This window comes from Furipterus horrens, unplaced genomic scaffold (genome assembly GCF_987537825.1).
Source record: "Furipterus horrens unplaced genomic scaffold, mFurHor1.1.pri manual_scaffold_6, whole genome shotgun sequence".
Lineage (NCBI taxonomy): Eukaryota > Metazoa > Chordata > Mammalia > Chiroptera > Furipteridae > Furipterus > Furipterus horrens.
In genome coordinates, this window is record NW_028327176.1 from 44,684,635 (window position 1) to 44,702,018 (window position 17,384).

The window sequence follows — 17,384 nt, forward strand, 5'->3', positions numbered from 1 at the left end:
TTTGGGGGAGCAAGGGAAGAGTTGGGTCCTGTGGGAGAACAGGGCTCTGAGTTGAAGTGCTCACTGTCCTCCCAAGGTTGAAATATTGTAAATAAAGACCTGTTTTCTTCAACACTAGTTGTTGGGTTTTACACCAAGGCGCCACGTGAAAGAACCCCCTTTCTCTCTGTAACATTTTGAGTACTGTTATGTATGGCTATGGAAGAGCTTGTATTAGTAAGAGAAGAATTCAGCTCTGTGCTTTGTTGTTAACTAGTGGTTTCACTAATAAGTATTATCTTTCATCCAGGAATTGATTTCCCTACAGGAATCATTTTAAGTTAATTGGACATTTTGTGAGTTGATTTATTTAAAACTAGATAACATAATCTGTAAAGCCAATTCACCACTTTGTAAACTATATTATATCACAAGGATTAACTAAGAGAAGGGTACCACTATTAATCCCGTGTGCTTGCTCATTTACTTAAACATGACTAACTGATAAATGAACATCTGGACTCACTGAAGGTGCTGGTTATCAATTCTTATAATAAATATTAGTAAAGGTTCATTTCTTTCTTCTGAAGATAAAAAAATGAACACTTCTGAAGGTGGGTGGAACCTTACAAAAGAGTTTGGACTTAAATCATAAGACTGTGATGACACTGGTGTTGAATACATCCCTCTTGAAGAATATTAGTAAGGAGGACCAAGTACAGAACCTAAGACAACTCCAACATTTCTGAAGACAAAAAAGAAAAATATAAAAAAAGACTGTGATAAAGACAAAAGGAACATCCTAGAAGTTGGGAGAAAAACCAGGAGAGAAATATCAGCTCAGTTTCCAAATAAAATAAGGAAAAAAAGCCTCCTTTAGATTTGGCAGTTAAGAAGTGGCCAGTTACATCAGAAAGCAATGTCAAATAAAGCAGGGCCAAGACTGGAGGTGTAAGTAGATATGCTTCGCCTCCTCACACAACTATAAGGATTACAACTACATCAAAACAAAACTGACAGAAAATCAAACTAAATAGAAGTCCAACAAAAATTTAAAGAAGTAATACTCATGCAGACATGTAGGAGGCGAAGAGAAGGGGAACCTGAGCGGAGAGGGTGCAGTGTGGCGGAGGCGAGGTGGCAGAGGCAGTGGCAAGGCAGCAGCCACAGCCAGCAGAACAAGCAGTCACACATCATAAAAGCCAAGAGAGACACCTGGGGAGTGATCCCAGTTCCAGGCCAGACCGCATAGCTCAGTTCCAGCACCAGGAAAATAAAGCCTCACTGCCTCAGGCTGTGAAAACCAGTGGGGGTTGGGGCGGGAGAAGAAACCACTGGAGTTCGTTTAGAGGGTCCCCACAGTCCTAGAACATATGCAAACCTACCCACTCTGGGAACCATCACCAAGACAACAGCTAGCGGGGTGCCAGTCGTATATATACAAGAAGCAGATGAAGTGACTAGAAAAAGGGAGCATGCCAAGCAAGCGGCACTGCTTCCTCTCTGACCCCACCCCCACATACAGTGAAAGAGGCCACCCTTTACAATGTAACAGGTGCAACAGCTCTACCTAAGACACAGACGCAAACACAGAAGCCTGTCAAGTTGAAGAGACAGAGAAGCATGGGCCAAAGAGGTAGATCAAGGGTCCAGAGAGAGAACAAGCAATGAGGAGATAGCCAACCTAAACAGGCGTAGAGTTCAAAACACTGGTGATAACAATGCTTAGACAAATGACTGAGTATGGCAAACATATAAAGAAAGAAGTGAAGGCTACACTAAGTGAAATGAAAAAAACTCCACAAGAAATCAATAGTGAAGAAAAGGAAGCCAGAGTTAAAATCAATGCATTGGAACGTAAGGAAGTAATAAACAGTCAACCAGAACAGAATGAAGAAACAAGAATTGGAAAAAGAAAAGAAAAAAGAAAAAAAAAAAAACAAGGAGAGGCTTAGGAACCTCAGGGAAAACTTTAAACATACCAACATCTGAATCATAGGGGTGCCAGAAGGAGAAGAGAAAGAGCAAGAAATTGAAAACTTATTTGAAAAAATAATGAAAGATAACTTCCCTAATTTGGTGAAGGAACTAGATATACAAGTCCAGAAAGCACAGAGTTCCAAACAAATTGTACCCGAAGAGCACCACACCAAGACACATCATAATTAAAATGCCAAAGGTTAAAGATAAAGAGAGAATCTTAAAAGCAGCAAGAGAAAAGAAGTTAGTTACCTACAAAGGAGTTCCTGTAAACTGTCAGCTGATTTCTCAAAAGAAGTTTTGCAGGCTAGAAGGGACTGGCAAAAAGTATTCAAAGTGATGAAAAGTAAGGACCTATAACCAAGATTACTCTATCCAGCAAAGCTAACATTTAGAATGGAAGGGCAGATAAAGTGCTTCTCAAACAAGGGGAAGCTAAAGGAGTTCATCATCACCAAGCCATTATTATATGAAATGTTAAAGGGACATATTTAAGAAAAAGAAGATCAAAACTGTGAACAGTAAAATGATAACAAACTCACAACTATCAACAAATTAATCTACAAACAAAAACTAAGCAAAAAACTAGAACAGAAAGAGAACCATAGATATGGAGATGATTTGGAGGATTATCATCTGGGAAGGGGAAGAGGGAGAAAGGGGGAAAAGGTGCAGGGATCAAGAAGCATAACTGGTAGGCACAAAATAGACAGGGGGACATTAAGAATAGTAAAGGAAATGGATAAGCCAAAGAACATATATGCATGATATATACGTAGACATAAACTAAGGGGCGGGGGTTGCTGGAGGAAAGTGAGATACCAGGTGGGGGGGGGCAAAGGGAGAAAAAATTGGGACAACTGTAATAGCATAATCAATAAAATAATACTTTAAAAAAAAAGAAAGCAATGTCATGTCCAATAATAGGGATGGAAGTCTATTATTTCAAGAGACTCAATTATGAGATACAAAACAGAATTCATATAGCTATATATAATGTATGAAAAGATACACAACAAAATTTTAACCGTGGTTATATTTGCTTAGTGGCCTTTCCTGACCTGTATCTAAGTACATGCTCCCCTTTTTTCCCCTCCATGCAACACGCACGCCCTGTTATTCTTCACCACTAGCATTATAGTTTGTGATCTTTGTAGCATTTTCTCATAACGGATTATTTACTTATCTGCTTATTTTCTGTATCCCCCACTATATAGTAAACTTATATTTTTTTCATTCACCTTCCTATACCACACCCAGCATAGAGTCAGCACTCAAGTAAACTTTAAGAATTTTCAGTGAATGAATGAACAAGTGAATGACTATCGTGGAGAAAGTTAAACACACACACACACACTCCATTAATAATGTGTCATATAGGTTCAGGTACATTCAAAACAATTTAAAACCCAAGTCAAAAATACATTAATTGCTTATTTGTATAATATTATCTGCCTTTCTAAAATTTGATTCAAATCATTATCTTTCATGTGAGATGGTATAATATATTGGTTAAAAAAACTGGCCATAAAATGAGTTAGATCTCTGTGACTTATTAGTTGTGTTAACTCTGATACTTTCTTAACTCTTCTAAATCTCAGTTTCCTCATATGTAAATTGGGGCGACAACAGTATCTTCCTCATAGGAATCCTGTAAGATTTAAATTAAATATAACTTACATAACCTATGTAAGTTCATGACACAATACTTGGCACATAACATTCAATAAGTAATTGCAATCACTACTATTTATTATTATAAATATCTTGAGTACTAACATTAGCACTATGCCATACAAAGTTTTAAATCAATTTCAACTTTAGAATCCTGAACCTCCTCTACTGGTATCCTTTGCTTGAGTGCCCCTAGTTTGGGGAGAGAGGAGGAGAAGAGAAAGAAAACCAACACAGGTAGATATAATTTAATATCAAAAAAGCAGCCAAGCATAGGACAGTGGTCCTCAAATCCATACCAGGAAAAGGAAAGAAAAAAAAGTCCTAGGAAATGATGATAAAACTAGAAAACATGGTGGCCTGGAACAGAAGCAAGTTTGATGACACAAACAGTGCTTGTAGGAGAAAAGAGGGATAATAAGGAGGCAGTGAGGCTGGAAATAATACTTTGGAAGATTTTTACATAAAGGTCAAAGTTGAATCCTTTGGAGTGGACTGGATGAGATAAAAATGAAAATCTCTGAGTTGGATGGGACTTTATCTGGCTGAACTTTTTACCCAATACATGAATCCTTTCTACAAGGGGTCTTTCTACCTCCACTTGAAAGCCGCCTTCAATAACAGAGAAATGACTACTTCAAAAGCAGATTATTGCTATAAAATAACTATAATTGCTTTAGGGGAAAAAAATGTCTTTCTTACAGTGAACAGAATCCTGCCTCTGTTCAATTACATTACAGGAATAATAGAGTAAATAATTTTAGTCACAGAAAGCCAATATTACAAAGGGAGGAAGTGAGGGAAAAGAGGATTAACGAAAGCTCAGAGCTAGGGGTGGGGCAAATACATTTAAGAGGAAAAGAAGAAAACAACCAGAAATATTCCTACGAGAGTCAAAAGAGACGTGTCCAAGAGGAAAGGGGGAACAGTAGTGTCAACATGCTACAGAGAGAGGTCAAGGAAGTTGCTAACTTTAAAAAGATACTGGAGGAGGGCAAACGGGGAAAATTGGGACAACTGTAATGGAATAACAATAAAAAATTTAAAAAGTGATGCAAATAAAAAAATTAAAAAAAAAAGATACTGGATTAGAACAAATTTAGGACAGTGATTGGGACAGAAGCCATTTCACTTATGGTTAGTAAGTGATGAAGCAATAAAGGCAACAAGATCAACATCTCTGGTGGTGAAAGAAAGGAGACTAAGAGTTGAGCAAGAATATTTTAGGCCATGGGAAACCTGAGGATATTTGTAGGCAAACAGCAAAAAACCAACCAAAGGATGAGATTAAAAAGGAACAAGAAAAAGGTGGAGAAAGGAGATGGGGGAGAAGGAAGATTTAGATATACATGGGACTAGAGGTAGAGAGAAAGAGGAGACTAATCACACTCAGGAACTATGAGGCACCTTAGGCTATGCCCTGACTGGAGAAAGAAAGAACTCTGTCAGGCAGCAGTGAGAAAATGAGCAAGCTAATCCAGAAAAATTAACTTCCACCCTACTCCACTGCCTAAAGCCTTCATTGCCGGGGAAGAGGGGATCAACTCTGATTTGGGCAAATCTGGATTGCCTCACTCCCAATACTAGTTCTGAAGTGTATGTGATGTCCTAAGATCAAGAGTACATTGAAAATATGTTATCATTAAAGAAGGAAGGATGGCAGGGGAGAGGGAACCAATGTAAAGACAGTAAAAAGAATTATGTCATCACTAATATCTGATTAAATACTTAAACAGTTCATAATTGATTGCTTTCATTTAGCTTATTTTGTTGGTCTTCCTAACAACCTAGTAAGAAATGCGTTTCTAAATGAATCAGTGAATGAATGAACCAAAGGTCCTCATTATGCGGATTAATGTACAAGTAATTGGTTTCAAGACCATTTACTTAACTGTGAAGATGGTATGCATTTGCCTTCAGAGCTTCTGATTCTAAAGTCCATGCCTCTATCTCTACTCCACACTGCCTCTCCAAAAAAAACCCAAAAAACTAAGTTATTTCACTACTGCCTTCCATACATTTCAAGGCACTCAGTGCCTGCCTCTTCTTTTTCTCCTTACAAGATCAATTGTTGATCCAATAACAATTATTTACAATAATAAATAATTATCATTGATGTCTATTTTATGTTAAAAATAAATTATAGCAACCCTGGCCAGGCAGCTCAGTTGTTGGAGCATCGTCCCGTACACCAAAAGGTTGCAGGTTCGATCCCCAGTCAGGGCACATACCTAGGTTGCAGGTTCCAGCCACAGTCTGGGTGCTTATATGAGGTGACTGATCAACGTTTCTCTCTACTATGGATGTTTCTCTCCACATCAATATTTCTCTTGTTCATCTCTAAAAAAAAAAAAATCAGTAAATATATCCTTGGGTGAGAAATAAATAAATAAAGCAGTAATTTACATCTGATTGTGATATAAAATTTTTAAGACTTAATTTTTTTAGGTTCAAAGAATTTTATAAAATTAGTACTGCAAGAAAATCATTCTTCAAGTAAAGAGACACTATACATTTTCATTAGTATAATTTAATATATTTTCTTAGCAAAGAGATAATTCTTGTGCTGCAATGTGGAATAAATATGTTACAATGGACCATCATTTTAGCACTTTCAACAGGAAATGTGTTCTGAATTTTAAGTAATTGACTTATTAATGAATTTCTATAATGTCTAATTGTATTTTGAGAAGATACGGATAAAGTAGGAAATATATTTTACACTGGAGCTGGACAGAGGTAGCATTTTTTGATACAATGGATTTAAGTTTAGTAAAAAAGAAAAATTCACTACTCAATGTTACTTTTTAAAAGGCAAACAAAAAAATGACAAACTTGAATTCCCCAAGTTTAGAAGTATTGATAAATGCTAGAAAAAAACCCATATGGTAATGTCCTACTAAAGACTGATTTGATAGAAATCAGTAGATTATTTTTTTAAACATAGAAATTTAAAATATCTCAAATATCTCATATTCTCAGATGCACTTACCATAACACTTTTGGAATTTTAAAAGCAAATTTCTGGAAAGTGGTATTATTAACCTTCTTTCATAAAGCATAGAGACAACAATAAACTCATACTCTATTTAGGTATAAAGTTTATCACTGACAAAAATCTAGTTTAACCAGAATTTTTTTAAAGGTACTTTAAAAAAGATTTTAAATCATGTATCATACACATTATTGGCCACAATCTCAATAATGAAGCTAAAATTTAAACGTAAATATCTGGGCTTTCAAAAATGCTCACAAATTAAGGCTGTCATAAAAAAAAAAAAAAAAAAAAAACTTGTCTGCTCACCTTGGGCATTAAAAATGGAAGAAGCTGAAGGAACTCAGAAAATAAAAACAAAATTGGACTAATCTAATTTGCTTTTCCTTACATCCTCATTCGACATTTATGGGACCCTATGCCTTGTAGGAAACTCTAAATACATGCTGCTTTTTTGTTTTTTAAGATTTTTACTTATTTACTTTTAGAAAGAGGGAAACTGATAAGAAACAGGGAAAGAAACATCAATGTGTGGTTGCCTCTCGCATGCCCCCAACTGGGGACCTGGCCTGCAACCCAGGCATGTGCCCTGACTGGGAATCAAACTGGCGACCTTTCGGTTCGCAGGTCGGCACTCAATCCACTGAGCCACACCAGCCAGGGCATACGTGTCTCTTGAAGTTCCTTATTTACTTCTAATTTAGTGAAAAAATGGGGAAAATCTTGGCTAGGAGAACAAAAAGTATAACTATTTGTAATATTAAATTTAAATTATTTTATATGGCTATAAAATAAGTGATATTTCATGTGTGACATTCTTATCAGGAATAAATTTTCATAAATAGCCTCAAAAACTATATGTATTTCAAATCTAGATATTATTCAAAATAAAAGTAATGTCTTTTTTCCCAAGCACTCATCAGACTTAATATACTAAAATAACATAACAGAGCAGCCATTGAAATTAAAAGAGTCACAGGCCTGGAATTGATTAATAAATTGTACTCTGATAAAAATCTGTCTCTAGCATGTAAGAAACTCAATGAAAACCAACTATAACATGGATGCTTTATTTTACTCCTTTGTGCCATTCATATAACTATATTACTTATGACAAGACATTTTTGTCAAAGTAAATCAGATTAGAACATTGGTATTCCATTTTTGGTGTCTCAGTCAAAGATTAGCAAATAAATCCTAAAATCACTCATTCAAAGTTATTGGAGAATACGTATGTCTTAAATATGTAAACCATTAGACACATAAGAATGCCTACAAAAAGAATAAATTTAAAATAAAGTCAGTATAATCTACCCTACCACGAAAACAGTTGCTACAAGAAATTGTATTTCAATATATTCATAAGAAGAAAAAAGAACTGGATTATCTACTTTTTTTTAATCTTCACCCTGAGGACATGTTTACTGACTTTAGAGAGAGGAAGGGAGGGAAAGAGAGGAGAGAAAGATCAAAAGGCAAAAAACCTGCAATCCCAGCATGTGCCCTGACAGGGAATGGAATCCGTGAACTTTCTGTTTATGGGACAATGCGCAAACCAAGTAAGCCACACCACCCAGGACTGGATTATCCATTGCTTTGGGTTATCCGTGCCTTGTTTCTTTTCAGAGTAGAAATAATCTAGTGTTAACCATCTATCTTTGTCAATAAAATGTATTTTATACCTAGGTTCCCAGAGGGAAGGATCTTCAAATAACCTAAATAAGTACTCTATGAATGTTAAGTAACAATGAAGGCAGTGCTTTCAAGGAGTTTTCTTTTTAGAGAATATAAAGCTAGAAACTCATCTTCAATGAGTCAGGAAGTGGTTCAGAAATGAAAACATCAAATGTTATATTAAGTTATAAAGTAAATAACTATAAAGTTCATTACTACTATACCCCCAAACCAACAATAAATTAGTATTTTAAGTAACTACTGATTGACACTACCTCTACACTCCTATCTCCACACTACTTGGGTCTCTTAGCCCAGGTTCTGCCTTATTAGCTGCTCTACTTAGCTTGAATCCCATGGTCAATTATTTCAACAGTATCCCTTATATCTTCAGTCATCTCCTCCCTCGTCTATCTTCAATACAATGCCTTTGCTTTGTTCCTGGTTTGCAGTACATTGCCAGAGAAAACTTATGTAAAACATGCAAAATATAAATTTGTAAGTTCCAATCTCAGATGAAGCCCTGCTCAGCAGTCCTTTCACATATATATTGTGAAACCCTTCTCTTTCCCAGTCCCCACAGTATTTATAACAAACTTTCAGCACTCTCATGTCCCCTAGCTTACCTTCATCAAGCCCAGGCATAAACACTAAACTGTCTTTCTACTTCAAACAATCCCCCCAAATAAAGTCCTCGGATATTACTTCTTCCCTTCATATCCAAACATACCTAATCTTCACCTATGTATAACTCTTAACATTCTGAGGTACAGTATAGGTGTCTGCTCTTTTTTATGGTTAATCCCCAACCAGCTAGCTGTTCTTGATCTCACTTCTTCCCACTTCATCTGAGACCTTGTCTTATTATTTGCAAATCCCTACCTTTTATCTCATTGGCCCACCAAAAAAAGTTCAAGTCCTAAATTAAAGTTCTTTCCCTCAACTCTATCTCCTCAAGCTACTTCTTCTTACTTCCCCTTAATTGGCAAACTCTTGTTCTCTTTGATCTACATCCTTAGCAATGTCTTCTCTCTCCAGAATTCACTTGGCTTGAAAAAGGTAAAGAATGACCTGGTTTTTAAATTCAACTGCTTATATTCAGTCTTCATCTAACTTGACCTCACTGCCCTCAAAAGTCAATGAAAATAATAAATGTAGATGGAATGAAAGAATTAGAAAAATCACCATTTGTAACCATCCAATTCAATGAATGATTCAAGCAAGAATCATTAATAGATGTTAAAACCACTGGTACAAAAGGTTGTAGGAACAGGATATTTACATGGTCCCAAAATATCGTCCTATGATTATTTAATTAAACAGTTGAGAAATCTATCAGTCCCCACCTTACCAAGCAATCAAGCTGAAATCACACCAACAGAGCGACAGCCTTATAGTATGTGCCTCTTGAGGTGATAAAGTGGTAGGTACATGTATCATCTGTGGGATATTCTTGCCAGACGTACCTGACTAGAATCTAATCATGAAAAAACAGACTAATTCAGAATATGGAATATACTTGAGGACAAATGCCTTTACTTTTCAAAAGATAAACAAAAAAAGTGAGGGAGGCAATGAAACTAGTCCAGATTGAGGGAGACTAAAAGAAACAATCCAGCCCCAACCCATGAACCTTGATGGAATCTTACAGGTGGGGGGCGGGGGTGGCGCTGTAAAGAATTTTGGGATAAATGAGGACATTTAAGTATGGAATATATGTTGAATAACATTGTTGAGCAATTGTTGTTATTCTTAGGTGTCATATGGTACTGTGATTGTGTTAAGAAAATGTTCCTGTACTTGGAAGATGAATACTTATGTATTTAGGGGTGAAGCATCATATGTACATCCTGTTTTCAGGTTTGGCAAAAGAAAAATGCGTGCATGCACGTGTGTGTGTGTCTTCACTCTACTATCCTTTTGACTTTTCTGTGGGTTTAAAGGTTTTCAATAATAACAAACAAATGAAAGTTTACTAAAAACTGAAGATAAGTAGAAATGAGACAGATAAATGGAGGGGAGGAAGAGCAGAAGAACACTCCAGGAATAGGAAACAGTATGTGCAAAGGTTTGGAGGGAAGAGAGAGCCTATTGCCAGAAACTATAAGTCAATATTTCTAGGAAGTTATATATTTGGGGGGAAAAGGGAGTTGTGGAGAGTCATTAGGCTAGAGATATAAGTTGAGAAAATAACAAATGAATTTATAAATTTGTTAAAAGAATAGGGATTTCATCTTGAGAATAAAAGTCACAGAAATAATTTAATTGTCATTAGAAAGACCACTGATTGTAGCACAGATAATGGATGAGAGAAGTTTAACACTAGAAGAGACCAGATAGCAAATTTGCAATAATCTAGGTGAGAGATGAGTGCAGCCTGAACTCAAACTCAGATAATGGTAGAAGAGATGGAGAATACTACATAGATTTCAGATTCTTCTGCAGTCCTAACCTCTTTCCAGTGTCCCACACACAAATTTATAACTGCCTAGTGGACATCTTCCAAGTCTCACAAGACACCTAAAATTCAATACATGCAAAATTTAATCTCATCTACCATCTTACTACTCTCTTTTACCTGCCAAAAATTTATTCCTTCTCTAACTCGGTGAATGGCAACATCATTTATGTAGTTTCCCAAGCTGGAAACCCTAGAGCCTCTAGACTCCCTAACCTCTCTACATTCTTCAATTTCTATACAATAGTCCCTTGCTATATTGCAGTTCACTTATCGTGGCCTCACTGTATTGCAGGATTTTAAAATATATATTTAATTATTTATTGCGGATTTTTCGCTATATCGTGGGATTTTTCGCTATATCGTGGGATTTTGCGGTACTGTATACGTATGTTGTTAAAGTTACGTAGGTTTAAGAGTGCACAATAAATGTAAGGTTCCTACTTCATGGGGGAGTCTGGTACATAATACCTGCGATAAGTGAGGGAATACTGTACCAAGTTGGACTGTCCAATGGATTCTACCTCCAAAATTCATTACAAATCCATGTCTTGCTCTCCATTCCAACTGCCACTGCTCTAATTCAGAATTTTATTTGCAGATTAGACTATGGGAGAGTCTCCTACCAAAAATCCTTCTTTGGTCCTAACCTCACTCAACTTCATAATCATCTTTCTAAAATTCAGATCTCATAGGTCACTCTCTTTTAAGTATTCTTTGACAGTGGTATATATCAAGTGTACCATGTCTAAAAACTCTTTACAACATGAGTCCAATCTACACCTCAGTTTAGCCAAACTGAAAGGAAAAAATCAAGGCATGAACTTTCTCGACATAATTATTTTGATTTCCAAATTGTACTTTATTCACTCATAGGAAAGAAACATTATAAAATATGATGTCACCACAATACTCACACACAAACACCTACTCTCTGAACTTCCTTTCAGTCACGACACCAACTATTTGAATATAAAATTCTCCAAATTGGTGGCTTTTTAAAAAAATCCTCACCCGAGGATATGTTTATTGATTTGAGTGAGAGAGACAGAGAGAGAGAGAGAAAGAGAGAGAGAGAGAGAGAGAGAGAGAGAGAGAGGAAAGAAGAATGAGAGAGAGACAGAGAAACATCTATTGGTTGCCTCCTGTACATACCCTGACCAGGGACCAAACCCCAACCTAGGTATGTGCCCTGACAGGAAACTGAACCCACAACCTTTTGGTATACAGAACAACACTCCAACCAATTCAGCCACCAGACCAGCATTTGGCAGCATTTGGCAGCAATTTTTTACCCTGAAAACCTCCCCCACTTTCTAAAATCAATTTTTTAAGTTCACCATATTTAAAAAAAAAAAAAAATACACCTACCAATACCACCACAGGACTTATTCTGAATACTGTCTCAAATTATTCTACTCTCCTGTTACCCCAGAAAAATCTCACTGAATAGCTTCAGCTATTTACCTAAACTTTTACTTTTGTAGGATTGTGAAAGTTGACCAGTTAACAAAATTGTAAGAGGTTTTTCCCCATTGATTTTATGTATTTTAGTTATTCAACTTTAAATGCTACAGAACAAACTATGGACTACTGGACATGTCAAAAGAAATCTAAGCATATCTTTTTGTGTAAAAAGATGTTGAAAAATAATAGAAAAAGAAACAACTCTAGAAAGGTATATTTTACAAATAGTGAATAGATTTAAAGCCCTTATTTCTTCAGGTAAATCTTCACATTTGAAGAATACTTACTAGCGGTAGAAAAACCCCTCAAATAAAGGAGGCATGAATAGTAAATGAAGTCAGAAAGAATTACTCCTAACAAGGGAATTAATCCAGATAACTGTAGCTTACTCTCAAAAAAGGCTAAAACTTTTTGTACAAATAAGCTGTGCAAAATTTATTTCTGAAGTTAATTATGTATTTTCATAATTTTTCAAATAACATTTTGAAAACAAGGTAACCTTTTCCTGATAACTTGATTTCACCATTTTAATAATCAGTTTTATACTGTTCTATAATAGTGATACTCTCAGATGCTCCTGAAGGAAGTCAGTTTGCCCCTATATTAAAGAGCTTCTAATTATGATAATAATGGTAGTTCTTTTGCTAGTTTATCAATATATGTTTTAGAATTTCTCTCTTCTTCTTACAGAGGCTGTCAGCAGTCACTGTTCTCTGCCTTGCTATCTATATTCCTGCTGTTCGCATCTCCTCTATCCCATTCTAACTTGATTCTTCTGAAACAGTAACTTACTCCTTTTTTAATTGAGATATAATGTAACAATTGTTTCAGGTGTATTAACTAACTCTTACACAGTATTCTATAGTTGACATAGCATCTTAACACAATTACCTCATTCAATTCTCACAATAACCTTATAATACAGAAATTATCACTATTCCTGTTCTATAGAAAAGAAAATTAAGGCTCAGAAAGATTGAATAATTTATCTAAGGTCATAAGACGAGTAAATAGCAGAAGTGACTTCAACTGTCGATCTTCTTTCATCATTAAATTGAGTTGTTAAAAACAATTAATCAAAACTTTGGCTATAAGGGAAAAAAAGGTGAGATTCATGTATAAGCTTTGGAAATTTTTGGACATTAATTAACTAAAACACTTAGCCTATGTCTTTTTTCCTTGGCAGTTGGCACTATCATGAAAAAATAAAATCACTTATAGATAAACAAATTAGTACTATACTGTATCTATTTCCAATTTCAAAAAACCTATGCACCAGTAATAAACAATTCAAAACATAATAGTAGTTCAAATTTGCAGTAAAATAAGGATGCCATTTTGGGGGGGGAAGGAATTTTTTTCTTCAGGGGAAGGTAGAAGAGGGTCTGGGAGGATAAATGGTGATGGGAGGAGACCTGACCTGAGGTGATGAACACAAAACAATATATAAGTGATGTAGTATAGAATTGTGCACCTGAAACCCATATAATTTTATTAACCGATATTACCCCAATAAATTCAATTTAAAAATATAAGAAAGTTTTTTCTTCAGACTTGAAGACAACAAAATAGATAAAGAATATCTGCATTGTGTCATAAATAGGTTTCCTTTAACTTTTCTCTCAACTGCCTGCCCCTCCAAAGAAAGTTGCTAGAGAACCTAAAGGGTTAATCTGATCCACCAGTGTCACATTGAGAGTATTTTCCTGCTAGCTCAGGCCCTTACCAGAATCAGCCAAATCATATGTTTAGAACAATACTATTGACATTTTGGGTCAGATAATTCTTTAATTCTTTGTTGTTTTGGGGTGATTGGAGGGGGTGGAGTAGGATATATCCTATTTATTGTAGAATGTTTATCACCATCCCTTGTGATAATGAAAATGGTTTAGATGTTAGGGCCCTGGATCTTTGAAAAAGGAGGCCTTCAACCAGTCTTATTAATTATAATTTTTAAAAATTAATTTTTTTAAAATGTGGAGTTTTTAAAATAAAATGGTAATAGTATAAGCAGATTAAATAATATATTACATATGCCATCCTCTTTAGATTAAAGCATTTTTAAAGAATTTTGTAACATGAGTTTCATCCATGTGGAAACATTAGTCTCTCTTACAGGGGAAATGTCCAGTTCTCTCCCTCCTCTGCTAGTAAAATACAAATACAGTATGTACATACATACAAGCATGCATACATGTATAAGAGAACCTAAACAATTCTAACTGATGAATTCCCCTTCCTTGCCCTTCATGGCCACATTGTGGTTCTTGAACCATGCATCTTTGAGATTCAAGCTCCCACTCTGCAGGTTTCCTCATGCGAAGGTTCCTGCCATCTATTTGTGCAGCAAGCAAGAAATAAGCTGATGACCTTTAAGGTATTTTCTTACCTTACTATCCTAATATTCTCAGCTTTTACTTATTGACAAAAAATACTCTTTCAGCTTTTAATTATTGATACCCAGCTGACCAGACCACCTCTTAAGATCAATGAAGCCATTCACGCTTTTTTCATTCTCCACACATTATGCTGAATACAATCAAAAAGTATGTTAGGTGTTTAAAGCATTGCTTAATACCAATGATCAGTTGCTTATTCTGACTCAAAATATTTTAAACATGTAAATTGATTTTAAAACAAAAACTTTTCAAGCTATTGAACTGATAGCATTTATATGAATGAACCACAGAGGCAAAAAAGCTGAGATGAAAAGTATATCAGTGGTTGCCTTGGTCTTGAGTGGGGTGGGAAAATGGAGAGTAACTGTTAATGATAATTTGGGGGTAATGAAAATATTCTAGATTTGGTTATAATGACAGTTGTACAACTTTGTAAATATACTAAACATCACTGATTTTACACTCTAAATGAGTGTACTTTCACTCAATAAAATTGCTTGTAAAAAGCTAAAAGCAGAAAAATAAGTTTACCGACTTTTACTGACAGAAAATGTGATTAAGAATAAATTCTGCAAATTTTGCCATTTCATGAGTTCTACGATTTGATTTTAGTTCCGAAATCACTGAAAACTTAATACCTACCCAGGATACCCTGACAGCTGTTGGACGGTGAGGGAGGAATTGAGCCAAAAGAAAAAAAGAGAGAACTCATAGACACAGGCAAAAGTGTGGTGACTGCCTAGGGATAGGGTGGGGAGGGGATTTGGAGGAGAGAATAGGGGGGATAAATAGTGATAGATTGAGACTAGACTTGGGGTGGTAAACACACAATACAGTGTAGAGATGATGTGTAGTACAATTGTTCACCTGAAACCTAAATAATTTTGTTAACGAGAGTCACCCCAATAAATTTAATAAAAATTTTAAAAATTAAAACAATACCTGGATAGAAATAAATTTTAACTTTTCCAGAAAAAAATATGCAAATTTAATCTTTTCCTAGTGAACTTTGCCTGATTTAAAAGCCATGAAAACCATTTCAGAAAACCAAATGCTACCGTAACAATACCTCCACAAGAACAAAATACATGAATATAGTCAGCAACAAAACACGGATAGTCTATAGTTTTGTTGTGATACATTCTTTATATAAAGAAAACCACTGAAATATCTTCCATTTTTTTTAACAGTGATCCTCAGACTGTAATGTCTGTCCTGGTACAGTAATGTAATAATTCTGAAGGTACCACAGCATAATTGAAAAATAGCCAGATCACATTAAATTGCCGACATCTAATACCCCAAACCAAAATTTGCACATACTGATCATTTTTACCCAAACCTACCATGCGCAATGATGATCACTATGAACCATCAAGTAACCCCTATTGCTAGGAAGTCAGATTCAAACTACAATACAAATACAGTCAAACAAACAACTCCCATCATTCCTTCTGTTCTATCATAAATACTTAAGAGATAATTAAGGCTCTCAAGGTACTCTTCCAATTAGAATCCTCCATAGATTTATAAAAGTCAACCTAAATGTCCATCAAAATCTGCAATTTGCACAATAACACACTTCTCAGTATACTATCATATCACTTGCCTTGCAAGCATTTACTATTAAGATTGCCCTAGGGGTTGATAAATCAGAAACAGGACCGATTAAAAACAAAAATACTCCAAACATTTTAATTCTTTGAAAGTAACAAAAACCTCAATAAAGACTAAAAAAATAAAGCTAGTTAATGGGGAATTTTTTTAAAAATGCAACCCGGCTCAACCAAAATTCTAAAAATACCATTCTGAGCTGAGCACATGGACAGCCCAAGTGGTCAATTATAAAGGGCAGGCAAAAGTTCCCTTGTCAACGACTGGAAAGGCCGGCCTTTGTACCAAAGCAGAGATAGAAAGCAGCAGAACTGAAGAACATTAATTATTGAACAAAATACTGCGAGCTAAATTGCCAAACTGCAAAACACCGACTTATTCTTTGGGTTAGCCTTCCCCAGAAAGGAAAATGATTTTTTTTTTTTTTTAATTTAAATTGTTCCAGTAGCATGAAAAGTGGGCGCAAAGGCCCGGCTGTAAAAAGAAAGTTTGGGGACAGCATCTAAGGAGGGCGGTGGAAGTTCCAGAGCCTGGATCTGGAAAAGAGGCTAGAATGGCGTTTGTGGCCCCCGGCTGGAGGTGGTGAGCCTGTCTGTCGGCCCGATCCGGGATGAAGTGTAAAGAAAGAGGAGGAGGTGGCCGAGGAGAGAATGGAGCTTCACCGCTGGTCAGTTATGACCGAAACTGTGCCTGCTTGGAGCTGGGGAGGAGACTGGAGGTGGGGTCTGGCTCCCTCTCTTCATGGAGGAGATCGGGAGAAGGTGGGCCCCGAAGCGCCTAGAACCAAGTGGGGTCGGCCCGACACCTACCTGCGGGTCTCGGGCAGCCGCCCAGAGCGAGGCCTAGTGCATCGTCGCCGCCTCCAGCCCTTCACGTCGTGTTGAGACTGCTGCTCCGCTGCCCCCGGCGCCGGAGCCCGGCCGGGCCCGAGCCCGGCTTCTCACCCCAGCCCCGCGCCGCCTACCCCACAGCTCGGGGAGCACAGGGCCGCCCTCTTGAGTCCAACTCTGCTTGGCGGTAAGAGGCGGCAGCGGCGGCTCCCTCACGTCTTTCCCGGGTGTCCTGTCAGCCAGCAGTTTCCCCCGGGTCCGCAGCGCCGCCTCCGCCGCTGCTGCCACCGCCTCTCCCACATTCCCGGCCTGCA

The 17,384-nt window shown here is 36.6% G+C and overlaps 1 protein-coding gene across 3 annotated transcripts in view; it reads right to left on the reverse strand.

The window, feature by feature from the left end:
• Positions 1–17,132, reverse strand: part of VPS54 (VPS54 subunit of GARP complex) — a 130,808-nt gene extending 113,676 nt beyond the window's left edge. For all 3 annotated transcript variants that reach the window (XM_090281381.1, XM_090281379.1, XM_090281382.1), the window contains exon 1: positions 17,050–17,132. The gene's annotated coding sequence lies outside the window, so the exon portion shown is untranslated. The remainder of the gene's footprint in view (positions 1–17,049) is intronic.
• Positions 17,133–17,384: the final 252 nt, after the last annotated feature.